A 7859-nucleotide genomic window follows, 5' to 3' on the forward strand; every position below is an offset into this window, starting at 1 on the left:
AGCAAGAGATATGCAAATGGTTGCAGTTTAGTTAGTAGCAATGTACTAGTTTTTTGTTTTTTGTTTTTGTTTTTGTTTTTTTTCCGAGACAGAGTCTTGCTTTTATTGCCCAGGCTGAAGTGCAATGGCATGATCTTGGCTCAATGCAACCTCTCCCTCCTGGGTTCAAGCAATTTTCCTTCCTCAGCCTCCCGAGTAGCTAGAATTACAGGCATGCACCACTACGTCTGGATCATTTTGTATTTTGTTTTTTAGTAGAGACGGGGTTTCTCCATGTTGGTCACTCTGTTCTTGAACCCCCCAATCTCAGGTTATCCACCCGCCTCAGCCTACCAAAGTGCTGGGATTACAAACATGAGCCACCACGCCCAAACTCATTTCTTAGTTTTGACAAGGTACCATGTAATATAAGATGATAATGAGGAAAACCAGAAAAGGGGTATATAGAAAGTCACTATAACTTTTTTGTAAATCTAAAATGCCCATCGACGATAGATTGGATAGGGAAAATGTGGTACATATACACCATGGAATATTACGCAGCCATCAAAAACGATGAGTTTGCGTCCTTTGTAGGGACATGGATGAACCTGGAAACCATCATTCTCAGCAAACTGACACAAGAGCAGAAAATCAAACACCGCATGTTCTCACTCATAGGCGGGTGTTGAACAATGAGAACACATGGACACAGGGAGTGGAGCACTACACGCTGGGGTCAGTTGGGGGGAAATGGGGGAGGGACGGGGAGGTGGGGAGGTGGGAAGAGATAGCATGGGGAGAAATGACAGATACAGGTGAGGGGAAGGAAGGCAGCAAACCACACTGCCACATGTGTACCTATGCAACAATCTTACATGTTCTGCACATGTACTCCTAAACCTAAAATGCAATTAAAAAAAAAGAAATAAATAGATGCAATACTTTAAAAAATAATAATAAATGGCATTGAAATAAAAAAAGTTATTTCAAAATAAAAAGTTTATTTAAAAAATGCTCTTTGCACAAAAACTTTCATTAGATCCCCACTGTTCATCAAGTCCACGTGTACAATCCTGCTGTCCTTGGCTTACTACTGCCTTCTGCAGTCATCTCTGTTGGCTGAATGATGCTAGTCCCATACATATTCATACACTTTATCTCCAGAAACTATTAATACATTACCTGTCATGGTTCTATTAAGGTTACTGGCCTTTAGATTGGGAATTCATTTTAAATCATTTGGGTAGTCCCAGTCTAATCATATGAGCCCCTTAAAAGCAGAAAACATTTTTTGTCGAGAAGCAGAAGAGATGTGGCAAAAGGAGAAGTAAGAGAGATTCCAAGCATGAGAAGGATTTGGTGTGCTGTTGCTGCCTCTGAAATGCAGGATTCCCCAAACAAGGACCAGAGAGAGGCCACAAAGCTGAGCGCTGCCCCCAGCTGACAGCCAGCAAGGAGAAGAGGCACTCAATCCTACAGCTGCAAGGAAATGGTTTCTGCTGATAACCTGGCTGAGCTTAGAAAGCGATTTCCTCCCAGAAACACTCGATAACAGCCCGCGCCAACCAACATCTTAACTTTGGCGTTGTGACACCCAGAGAAGTGGAATCAGCCAAGCCAACCTGGACTTCTGATCTGAAGAACCATAAGATAATAAATGGGGTTTGTTTTAAGTTGCTAAAGTGATAGTAATTTGTTACAGCAGCAATAGAAAGTTAATTCATCCATATATATTTTTCTTTTTAGTCCAGTGCAGGCTTTTTCATCTTGTTTTTTTACTGTTTCTGCCATTTACTTGGTATGTGGGCGAAGTTGCCTTTTATTGTTTTTCTCAACACGCATACATCATTTTCCCAACTAGGTAATAATCCCTTTAAGGACTGTGGTCTTGCCTTGTTCATGACTATACATACATACATGTCTCTCTCTCTCTCTCTCTCTCTCTCTCTCTGTGTGTGTGTGTGTGTGTGTGTGTGTGTGTGTGTGTGTGTGTGTGTATTTTCAGCTATTTACTGTTGTATTTGAAACTTCCTGATCCTGCCTGTCTGCATCTGTCTTTCAGGCTTTTCACCCATCAGTCTCTGACACCTACTCTAGATTTCAATCTATACATGGTAAATATTAGTTGTATATAAAACACCAATATCCTAAGCATAGTTGTTCAATAACATGGTGATGATTATAGTGGTAAAGAAGTAGAACAAAGAGAGAGAAAATAGTGTCAGATTCTGAGATAAGAGAGTAAGCAAAAATGAGTCACAATGGATATTTCTCAAAAATAGTGATTTTCAAGTTGGTCAATTGCCCCAAGAGACGATATTCGGCAATGTGTGGAGACATTTTTTATTGTCATGGTGGGGGAGGGAGATTTAAACTGACAATCAGCGAGTAGAAGCCAGAGATGTTGCTTAACATCATATGATTCAGAGGATAGCCCCTACCACACAGAATATCCAGCCCCAAACATCAACAGTGTCCAGGTAGGAAACCCTATTCTAAAACCATACTGCCCAGCTATGCGTAAGGGGTAAGATTCCTGCCGTACTTTGGAATATAAGCAAGGACTGGAATGATTGAATAATCCACAGGCTCAGTCCTTAGGAAGGCTGTAATTACACATGAACAATAACATTTATTCTACACTTCAGTGAATGTCTCTGCCATGTCTAGATAAGTCTATTTGTGAATGCCTAAAATTAAAATATTTTCTTGAACTGTAAGTTAGCATTAGTATCTCTCTGTAAGCCAGCTAAACCCAAAGATGAGGTTATGTCCACAGATGCTAAAGGAAAAACATGTTCTCAGCACATTATCTAATTAACAGCCAAGCCTGCCATCCACTTAGCACTCCTATGTGCTATCTCCACTCTTGAGGACAGCTTTCATTTTCTTCACAAATGCTCACATTCAGCCCTGATAGTATTTATCTTGTCAAGTTATGAAAAATTGCTGAAAAGTCATTTTGCATGTCTTTGGGCATTTGAGCCTGAGAGAAAACACTGAAACCCAGTGAAGGGTCCATTTGCCACATGCCACTTCACCAGAGGGAAGGAAGAGTTTGCCAAAGACTGTTTTTCTCTCAAAATTTTCAAATAAATAATTTCTCCTAAACCTTCCCAGACTCCAGTGTATCACTTTTCAAGCTGCTTGAAAGCTAAGACATCTAAACAAGAGAAATTTCGTTAAGGAAAAAAATGTAGCTTTCAAGATCAGAAGCTGGGAAATTACTTTCACATGAGAAGTTCAATTTAATCTGAAAGGAAGACAAATCTATCAATGTCCATTCAACTTGTTCCAAAACCTGAGGGACATTCAGTTTCCTCTTAGTGGAATCGACGCATTAGATGTTATTTGGGTCTTTCTGTACCTGAAACACTTACTTTAAGGTGTACCATGTAATTGAATTTGGCTTTTTTTTTTTTTCTTAGTCTGTGTATGTCTGCATTTTTCAAATGCTTCTTAGATGTTTAGCTACAGGTAAAATTTCTGTAAAATGAGTAGGTGATTCATGTCCTCATGTAACGACACTCAGTAAAACCAAGGAACCAGGCCAGTGTTCTCAAGTGGACTGTTAGGAGTTTATCTGCTTCTGATTCAGTGGCTCTTTCCTTTTATTACGGGCTGCTGGAAACTGCTCTGGTGGAGGTCTCATCAATGCCCAGCCATGTTTGGGAGATAATAGTCTGACAGAAACACATTTCAGGGAGAAATAATTTTATTGGCATTTTACACAAAGACCAACTTTAATAGCCACGCCTGAGTCTAACAATTTCTATTAAAGATATCAGACTATGTAAGATCATAACTTGGACCCTTCACATTGATGAAGGAATCTAGCAAACCTCAGACAAGCACACACACTTGACGGCCTCTTACGCCACTGAAAGAAAGCAACTTCCTTTTGTCAAACACGTGCACTTACTGGGTACTGCACATTGATGGGCACTTTTAACTCCATTCTGCAGGCAAAGAAACTGAGGTTCAAAGAGTTTTAGTAACCTCACCAAGGTGGTAGAGAGAGGAGTTAGGATTTGAACTGGAATGTGCCATGCTCCAAAGCCCTTGGTTTATTTCCTCCAACACATGGACTAATGAACCCCAGAGTGCCAACCCCAGCACTCACACAAGCAACAGCACCAGGTGTCAAGAAAGGTGGAGAAACATAGGCCTTGATCTATAAGTACAAGCATCCAAGAGTATCAAGTGATTTTTTTTGTTTGTCTGTCTCTTTATCGCTCTGGGGACTATTTCCTCGGTGAATAGAGATGCACCATGAGTTAGCAACCCCTGAGTCAGCCAGGCCTGCATCAAGCACTGGCCCTTTCCCCATCTGTGTCCACAGTGACCTTGAGCAGGTGATCTAACCTCCCCAAACCTCATGGTCTTCATTTCCCAAATAATGATAATAATAATAACTCTGGCCTTGCACACTGTTTGAAAGCATCAAATAAAATACTGCCCTGAGGGATCCTTACGCATGTCAAGAAGTATGGAAGGTGTTCTTAACCATGCCCCCTCCCTCTCTATATAATAAGTAAAGACTGAAAACTTAGCTAGAGCCTTATGAGTTCAGAAACCCAGAGGAATCAGCAACTGTGGCTGGCAAAGCCTTCTTAAGAAGCCCCAGAAAACCCAAATCTCAATAGAGAATCACATTTTAACTCTATGCTTCCTTTATCCTTTCAGGAATTAGCATGAGTTTAAAACATAAATGCAAAATCAAGACAAACAAAATTCACTATGACTCGAGCACATGCAAAGTGTCAGCAAGGGAGCCAGCATGGGAGGAGGCACCCTTCCATGTTGTGAGACAGCTGTGGCTCACCTTTCCCTCTATTAAAAGCCAGATCCTGTGGCTTTTCTACAGGATGACTAGAACCTCAATGAGCCGGTGACAGATCTGACTTTTAGAAAACTTTCGCAGGCTCCATGCCTCAGACACACCGTGCTCATCTCCCTTCCCCGCTGACATGTTTATTTCAGATGGCAGCCAAGTGCATGGAGAGCCTGGCTAAGAATATCCAGAACTCTGCCTCCTCCACTCTCCTTCCCACGAGTTTTTCCAGAGATCCAGAAAGTTTGTCAGAACAGTTCCTTGTTTTCCGGCCAACAAATTGTGCCAAGCCCTCTGAATAAAAGAGTTCTCACTGCCGTCAGTGGCCTCTAAGAAGGCCCCAGAGAGCCTCACCTCCCGGAACTTACATCCTCGGGCCCTCTCTTTCTTTGGGTTTGAGCTGGACTTGCTGATCTCCCTCTAATTCATAACACATGATGGAAATTATAAGGTGTCATTGCTGAGATAAGGTTGAGGTTACAAAGACTGTGGCTTTGTACAATTATCATTCTCATTACATATATGAGGCACTGAAACGCTAAATAACTCACTTAAAGTGAAGAAGTTGGTGGAGTCAGTCTTTAAACCCAGAAGTCTGGCCTCTTTCCTGTTGTATTATACCTGCCTCAGAAAACAGGCATAGTAGAACTGGTGATGGAGACATGGTCGTTGGTATTTAGAGTCATTTTCTGGGTTCGGGGAAGCACTTAGGACAGGCGTCCCCAAACCTTTTACACAGGGGACCAGTTCACTGTCCCTCAGACCATTGGAGGGCCGCCACATACTGTGCTCCTCTCACTGATCACCAGTGAAAGAGATGTCCCTTCCTGAAGTGTGGCAGGGGGCCGGATAAATGGCCTCAGGGGGCCGCATGCAGCCTGCGGGCCATAATTTGGGGACGCCTGACTTAGGAGCATGCCCCCACTCTTTCCCTCTTACTCGTTTTGATAGTGGCCAACCACCATGTGTGAGCCACACTTAGAGAAGTCCTCATGGTAAGGAACTGAGCGAGGCCTTTGGTCAACAGCCATTGAGGGACTGAGGCCCTCCATCCAGCAGCACATGAGGACCCAAATGCCTGCCACAAACCCTTGAGTCTGATAGCACATAAGGACCTGAAGGCCTCTCACAATACCTTGAGTGATCTTGGAGGCAGATCCTCCTCAAGTCCAGCCCTTGCATGAGACCACAGTGCCCACCAGTGCTGTGATTGTCACCTTGTGAGAGACCCTGGGTCAGACACCCTGAGATCAGCTGTGCCCAGATTTCTGACCCACAGAAACTGTAAGATGACAAATGTTTGTTATTTTAAGCTCTTGAGTTTTGGGGCAATTTGCTACACAGCAGTACCTCCTTCAAATAAGTGCTTCCCCAACCCCAGAAAACAAGTCTGAATACCAACAAGTATGTCTCCCTCACCAGTTCTAGTATGCCTATTTTCTGAGGCAGGTATAACACAACAGGAAAGAGGCTAGACTTCTGGCTTTAAAGACTGACTACACTAATTTCTTCACTTTATGTGAGTGATTTAGCATTTTTGTGCTTCATATATATAATAGGAATGATCATTGTGCTCATTACATAGAATTATGTTAGTTCTAGATTAGTTTATATTAGTATTCTCAGCATGTAACACAGTTTCCATTATATAGTAAAAGTAAAATACATTTTCTCTTGAGTGAATAGGTATGACTTAGTTTTTTTCTCCATCTAACTATACTGCAGTCTATTTGAGGCCATGGACTACTCCTCATGTTGTTAATTTATTTCATCATATCCCAACATGCTATGCACAGAAAGGTAGCTCAAGAAATATTTTTTGACTACTTTGATACAGAATAATATTGATCCGTTAAAAGTTAATCGGTTGCATATTCTTATTTGAGCTCTTTGCTGTGGAGACATAAATAATTCATCCTTCCTGATTCTATTATCCATTTGAATTTTTGATAGTCTGTAGATTTTATAGTGTCTAATTTTCTACTTCAATTTTCTTCAAAGAACATGAATTAAAAGTGTTTCTTATTTTTTCTTGCAATGAAATCAATCAAGATCCACATGTACTTAGTTTATAGCTAAGACTTTGAGTATTGACAGAGAACATGAAAACTCTTCAGATGAGAGAATTTATAAGAGCTGAAGTTCTGATATTTCTCTGTAAGAAACATCATTAGGGAAGCCAATAATTCATCAGCAGAGAATCCCCAGGGAAATAGAGCAAAGATGGCTCTGTGCACCATGATTTTCACTTCCAAATTTCAAACAGCGCTATCCCAAACCTTGCCTGCTCCTTCAGGTACTCACGGCACTGATTGGTAATCACTGATCTACTTAGCTGTATGTTTCTTCGTACAGCTGGCACCCAGACTAGCAGCATATCATTACTTGAGAATTAGCTAAAAATGAAAATAATTGAGTTCTACCACAGACATAGTGAATCAACAACTCAGGAGCTTAGACCAGCACTTTATGTTTCAACAAGATTTCCAGTTGATTCTCATATAGCCTAAAGTTTAGGAACCACCGCATTCCTATAGAGCATGAATTATTTGAGGGCAGTGCCCATGGGTTATTTAAACTGATATTTCTAATGTCCAGTGCTTGACCTAAAGTAAAACTTCCGAATATGTTTGTGAAAGAGTGAAGAGGGCTAAAGGTTTTTGCTTTTGAACCTTTGGACTTCTGTATGGTTCCTTTGACTCACCTAGGAAGATGGGATTATGAGCTGTCAGGGTCCATATGACAAAAAGTAATGTCCAGGAAAGACGTATGACTGAAAAAGTCATGCTACTCACCCTTCAAGTCCTGCTTCAAATCGTACCTGCTTTGCAGATCTTTCTTTCTTTTTTCTTTTTTGTTGTAAGACAGAGTTTCACTCTTGTTGCTCAGGCTGGAGTGCAATGGCACTATCTTGGCTCACCGCAAACTCTGCCTTCTGGGATCAAGCCATTCTCCTGCTTCAGCCTCCCAAGTAGCTGAGATTACAGGCACCCGTCACCACACCCAGCTAATTTTTTTATTTTTAGTAGAGACGGGATTTCAC

Source organism: Saimiri boliviensis, chromosome 5, assembly GCF_048565385.1.
Source record: "Saimiri boliviensis isolate mSaiBol1 chromosome 5, mSaiBol1.pri, whole genome shotgun sequence".
Lineage (NCBI taxonomy): Eukaryota > Metazoa > Chordata > Mammalia > Primates > Cebidae > Saimiri > Saimiri boliviensis.